Source organism: Brassica napus, chromosome C3, assembly GCF_020379485.1.
Source record: "Brassica napus cultivar Da-Ae chromosome C3, Da-Ae, whole genome shotgun sequence".
In the NCBI taxonomy this organism is placed as follows: Eukaryota; Viridiplantae; Streptophyta; class Magnoliopsida; order Brassicales; family Brassicaceae; genus Brassica; species Brassica napus.
In genome coordinates, this window is record NC_063446.1 from 66,306,833 (window position 1) to 66,313,365 (window position 6,533).

At 34.7% G+C, this 6,533-nt stretch overlaps 1 long non-coding RNA gene across 1 annotated transcript; it reads left to right on the plus strand.

Annotated features, from left to right (window-relative positions):
- Positions 1–1,754: 1,754 nt before the first annotated feature.
- LOC125584455 lies at positions 1,755–4,675 on the plus strand. Its single transcript, XR_007321382.1, has 3 exons — positions 1,755–4,202; positions 4,275–4,334; positions 4,425–4,675. It is a non-coding gene; the product is annotated as an uncharacterized LOC125584455 (long non-coding RNA).
- Positions 4,676–6,533: the final 1,858 nt, after the last annotated feature.

Consider the following 6,533-nt stretch of genomic DNA (forward strand, 5'->3'; position numbering starts at 1 on the left):
CCAAACTCCTGTAGATTGTGTAAGTAGTGTGCTTGACTTTTGAACGTATATGTTTTGAGTTATGCTCCTCCTACTCTAAGTGATCATTCTAAAATGCATTAGTAATCTGTATGTTGATTTGAAAAAGTTATTATTCTAAATTAGTTTGGTGCTTGTATGTATTATATATAATGTATCTTATTTTTATGAAGTCACTTCTAGATCAACGTAGGTGAGATACTCTTGCAGAATGTGATAGTAGTTTCCTTAAATCTTGAATGTTTGTGTTTTGAGTTACACTCTTAACCCATAGTGATCATTGTAAACATATGAAATGACTTCTTCACAACTTTGCATAGTAGGCTAATGATTACTGTATAATATTCTATAAATTGTATACGTTGACTTGAGTTTTTACAATAACAGTGTTGAAAATTATGTATTGTCTCTGTCCCTTGGTGTCTGAGTCTTGGCAATATTTCTGTCATTGATCTAGCATTCGTGAAACTGCAGAAACTTATTGCTTCTTAATCCTTGAAAAAAGTAAGTGATATATACTTATAAAAAATACCATTTACGCAGCAGAAATATTTCTTGAGAACTATTTCATATCATTACTAACTATTTGTGATTTAGTATATGTAGGATTCTAGAAACTGATTGATAATATATCCATTCATGAATAGGTATTTTTTATTTTTTGTTTTATTGTTACTCTGTTTGGTGCTTGTATGAATCTTGCCACCTGCGGTAATAGTTTTCTTGAATCTTGAATGTTTAGGTTTTGTTTAATTATTCTAAACCCTTTATGATCATTTCTAATATGTTGGTTGTAACTGTGTTACAGCCTATCCCTTTGTCTCTAGTTTTAATTTACACAGTTGATGAAGCTTGAAAATCTTTTGAATGTGTAATTAAAATGTGCAACTGATATTTCTTGATTTTCTAGGATTAATGTCAAGAAATTAGAAGTATCTAAAGTACTGCTGTAGGCATGTGGAATAGGTGCTCTGATATTCTCTTATATCTAAAGCTCTGTTTGTGTTACAAAAAAAAAATATATATATATAAAGCTCTGTTTCCGTAATATGAACTGTAGTGTCGTTTAATAGGTGGTAGATTTGGAAGTTCTTTGACTTTACCAATAATTTAATTATGCAAATATAATAGAGTTACAACAATATCATTAGGTGAAACAAAACTTGATTGAAAAATAACAAAAATGACATAATTAATTGGTAATAGAATAATAGTTATGCATCGTTGACAAAAAAAAGTAGTTATGCATCACTCGCAAACCGTTTGATAAGTCGTGAGCCGTAATACAAGCAAGCTAAAAGAGCCAAGATGATGATGAGCCCCCCAAAGACAAAGACGGCGGTTAAGAAACCTGTATCCATTTTCCTTTTTTTTTTCTTTGTTCACCAAACTTTTCAGTCTTTCTGTTTTCTTCTCTTCTTCTTTTAGCCTACTAATCAATTATACACACACACATATATATATATATATATATATATATATATATATATATATATATATATATTTATACATGTATGTTGATACTGAATTTACATTTTTGTGGATAAGTCAGAGAATCATTAATTTACTAAAATTGGAAATGTTTTATCAAAAAAACAGAATAAATGGAAAGTGTTTTCTGTATCAATTTTTAGGTCCAAGATCTTATATTTATTCAAAGGTTCCTATCCTAAAACGTAGATACACATAATATACAATCATATCCAATCATAACTATTGTAGATCTGTACATATCTCAATATCTTCCCTCAAGTTGGAGAGTGTATGTTTCGAACTTCCAACTTGACAGACAAGAAATGCTGGAAACTCCTTCTTAGCAAGTGTCTGTCAAAATATCAACAAGTTGCAACTTTTTTCGAAACATGTTTTGTTGTAACAAAACCTCTCACGGTCCTCTCATGAAATGATAATTAATTCCAACATGCCTCGGCCTTTCATGAAAAATGAGATTAGTTTCCATATGAATTGCTGAAATGTTATCAGACGCCAAATGTAGTCAGTAGATTTTTCAACCAAATCAGCTCTTGAACTGCATCTGGCATTGCCTTGTATTCTTCCTCCGTCGACGAGCGAGAGATTGTGTCTTGTTTGAATGTTTTTCAAGAAACCGGTGACCCACCTAGCTGAATAAATCAGGCCGTTAAAGATATCCGTATGATGGGACATGCTCCTCAGTCAGCATCACACCAGACACTGAAAGACACGGGCTGCCATGCCTTAAGTAATATTCCCTATCATGGGTTTCATTTCAGATATTGTACACACGGATGGCTGCATCCCAGTGATCTTGTTTCAGAGCTTGCATAAATTGTGAAAGAGTATGAATTTCATATGAAGACTCATGTCTCGTTACTCTCAAGTAGTTCAATCTTCCAACTAAACGTCGATATCTAGTCGGTTCCGAAATCGTGCACCTTCAACCAACGCAAGTTGGTGATCCTTATCCATCAGAAACGATGCAGGCTTTGCACCAAGAAGTCATGCTTCAATGATAATGTCCTGAGAAAACATCCGTTGGTATAAGTAGATCCCTGAAGCATTACGAGCTACTTCTATATACCTAAAAGATACTTGAGAAGACCTATGTCTTTCATCTTAAAGCATTTAATCAAGTAGACCTTAAAGTTTGCAATAACCTGCGGAGAACTTCCCATTCCCATGATGATTAAATCATCCACATAAATATAAGTACATGAATCTGAATATCTTTACACTCAAAGACGAACAGTGAGTAGTCAGATATTGATTACACAAAACCATACTCTTTTAGTATTTTTGTCAACTTGGCAAACCAGCATCTCGATGTTTGCTTAAGACCATAAAGAAATTTGTGTAATCGACATACTTTATTCTTGTCCTCCACACGAAATCTAGGTAGCAATTTCGTAAACACCTCCTCCACAAAGTCACCATGAAAAACTGCATTATGCACATCCATCTGATGCACTTCCAAATCTCTGGCAGCCACTACGTCAAGAAAGCATCGTTGTCAATTTTCGCAACTGGTGCAAATGTCACTACAAGAAATATTGGTTTTGATAGCAGCAAAGGATAGCATTTTTTTTGCCTTTCTGCTATGGTTGACATATCCGTTAGTTTTAGATAGCGTTTGTATATTTTGAAACGCTATGATAGAGTAGTATATTTGGAAACGTTATGATAGCGAATGCTTAATAGCAAAATAATTAAAACGCTATGTTTGGTTTATCTAATCCCAAACCCTAAACAAGTTTTTAAACCCTAAACTCCAAGTATAAACCTTGAAAAACTTATATTCTGAAATTTATTCTTTTTAATTTTAATATATAACTTCCAAACACACAAACCTTAATTCCTCAATCAAACTCTATACCCTAAATCCTAACATAAAACATATATAAACCATACATCCAATAAACATAAATTTCAAATCTAAAATTTTCGTAATCTAATAAATTTAAAATCTAAATCTTAATCACAAATCATTATATAGAAACTCTAACCCTTGTATTTTCAAAACTTGTAACCCTAAAATCATAATACAAAACACTTTACACAAACTAATTATAAGAACCCCATTATGCAGTTTTTGAAAATCATATAACTACAAAAATCTAATCAAAATTTATATTTCATATGCTAAATTACAATATCTAATATTTTGATTTAGGCAATTTATAAAACAATTAAAAAGAAATCTAAAAACAATTTTATTGCTTCTTTTTATGACCATTGATTGATTCTAATCTAAGGGCTGAAATTATTCTTTTGTCTATCTCCAACCTTCTCTCTCATTGGTTAATTTTTTTCTCAAAGATCACGGTTCTTAGCCATTGATGCAACGTAATCCAAAGGCCACAATTTAGTTTTTCTCTTTCTCACTTATCTTCTCCTATACGACTTTTCATTTTTCTTTCTTCAGCAACAACATCGACGATGAACCCAATGAGGGCGAAGCAACTGGTTGTTGGACCACCATCGAAGAAGAGACGACGGCACCGGTCTGAGTTCGTCGCTGTCGTAATCGGTCTCGAACTCGGAGGGAGCATGGTGGTGCTTAGTAGCGAGGGTGATTTCTGAAACGGCGGCGGAGAGAGGAGGCGTGAAGAATTCGAGGTGGTGATGAAGTTTTGTCAAAGCAAAGCCCTCGCATCATCGCAGTGCTCATCCTCTTGTCCGGTGACGTTTTAAAACTCCCGAAGCAGGTTCGATTGTTGTGACTCTCTCTCAGCATCTGTGTTTGCTTAATTTCGGGTATTGATTTTTAGGATTTTCAGATCTGTTTATACTCAGTTATGATTCCTCTTTTTTGGAAAGCCAATGTCAAGATTACACAGGTGAAGTTTGGACTGTTCTTTTAAGATGTATTCTCAGGTTTGATTAGTGAATCACGTGTTCTGTTCTGAGACTTTCATTTGATTCTTAAGATGGCAAAGGAAGCTAGTGGTGGTGGTGGAGGTGAAGCCGAGCAAGAAGAAGAAGAGAGATGGAGAAAGAGAGAAGACAAAGACACAAAAGGAAGAAGAGGATGCGGCGAGGTGGATGGGAGAAGACAACACATGCGGCTGAGAAGATTAGATTTAGGTTTATTTTTTAATCTGGGTTTAGGCTTCTTTTTAATTTTAGGTTTCGTTTTTTGTAATACAGTTTTAATTAATAAATTAATTTTAATTATAAATCAATTTTAATTTATAAATTACTATTTCAATATATAATTTTTTTAATTTTTTTAATTATTTAATAAGATAATAATAACGAAAAAGAAACGCTATAAAAAAATATTTAATTGCATACACAAAAGCGCTATAATATATAACAATAAGATAGCAGTGTAAAAAACCGCTATCTAATGTGTCTGACCTACTATGACGGGCGATGATACAGCGCTTCATAAACCACTATCATATCGTTAGATAGCGTTTTTTGTCCGCTAATAAAAGCATTTTTTCTTGTAGTGTGTTTCAATAAAATCTTCTCCTTTTATTTGGTGATTACCAAACTTTAGCTTTATATTGTTCTATTGTTCCATCTGCTATATCTGATACAATAGACTCATCAAAAACCTAGAGCCTTTTTCTCTGGAGGCAAGTCTTCAACAGTCCATGTTCCACTATCTTCAAGAGATACTATTTCATGTTTCATGGCTCCCCGAAAATATGGATCTTCAACAGCTTGAGAATAATGCTGGGGAATCTCCTGATTGGCAACTGCTGCGAGATAGCACCTATTATTCTCAGAAAACTGATCACATGGGGTGAAGTCTTCAATCGGATAACAAAATGTCTCATGTATTGTATTTGTAACAAAATCTTTAAGTCTATCGACTTAATCTTATGTCTGTGGCCACGTCCAAGTAACTCTTCTTTGACTGGTGTATCATGTACTTCCATGTCCCGATCATGTCCATCTCCATCGTCTGGGTTCAATATATCGTCACCTTCATTCAAGTCATCATCGTGTGTCATCTCAAAATCCATCAAACTCTTGTGTTGAAGATTCTTCTGAAGACTCTGTTTCCTCTACCATCGGCAATAGCGTTTCATCTGTTATAGATGGTAAGGCAGAGAAGTCACTGATGAAGGCAGAGGCGTCGTTGTCAGCTGATTCGAATCCACATCTACCACTGGAGTAGCCAAACTTGGCGCAGTAAATATATGTTCATTGTTCTCCTACTCAATCGATGAACCAGTAGCAAACGGGAAATCATCTTCGAAAAATATAACACCACTTCTGCCTGTAGATGAGTCTGTTTTTTTTTTTGTTAACTATTCTTTTCTTCTAGGAATCTAGAAACTTCCTGGCTGGCTCCCTGGAGATGCTTGCTTCCTGGAGACTTGTCAAACTACAAATTGCCAGACTCTGTACAGAAAAAAAGCTGGTAAAAGATCTCAAGTCCAAGTGCAAAATAAAAAGTAAATGAGATGCTCTTAAAAGTTATTCTTGGAGGTGGGATTGAAAACTGTAAAGGAGAAGCATGCGTTGCGCAGTTTTCTTTAAGAAATGGTTGCTACGTAGGTAGATGAGGCTAACTTTATGAAGAAGATAGCTTTAAGACTCCTTCTTCCGCGTCTGATATTTCTGAAAGTAGGCATGCGTTGGCCTTACAGCTGATATATGAAGCAGCATCCAATACGGTCATGAAAATAGAGAATTTATCATTCTTGTGTTAGATCCTGATGTTCAGGTTCGCCAGTTATATCCTTATCACTTTCATGTACATGTTTTACATTGTTTAACTGTCATGTTAAGTCCTGCTCACCTGCAATTGTGTTCTGGTTTTTCATTAGATGCTTCCTAGGGAGAATAATCCAGTAATAACGAAACAGGAGGTGTACCGAATGCCTTCTGCAGGATCACAGTATATGTCTAGTCCTGAAATAGAGAAGTTAGATAACTGTTCTGCAACTTTTCTAATGGGATGCAGTAGTGATGAAACACTCCACAAGGCATATCACTCTCATATCTCTTAGCTGGAACCTCCAGCCATTGTGGCGAATCTGTGGGACGTAAGAGACCGAGACATTGATCAGTTTGGG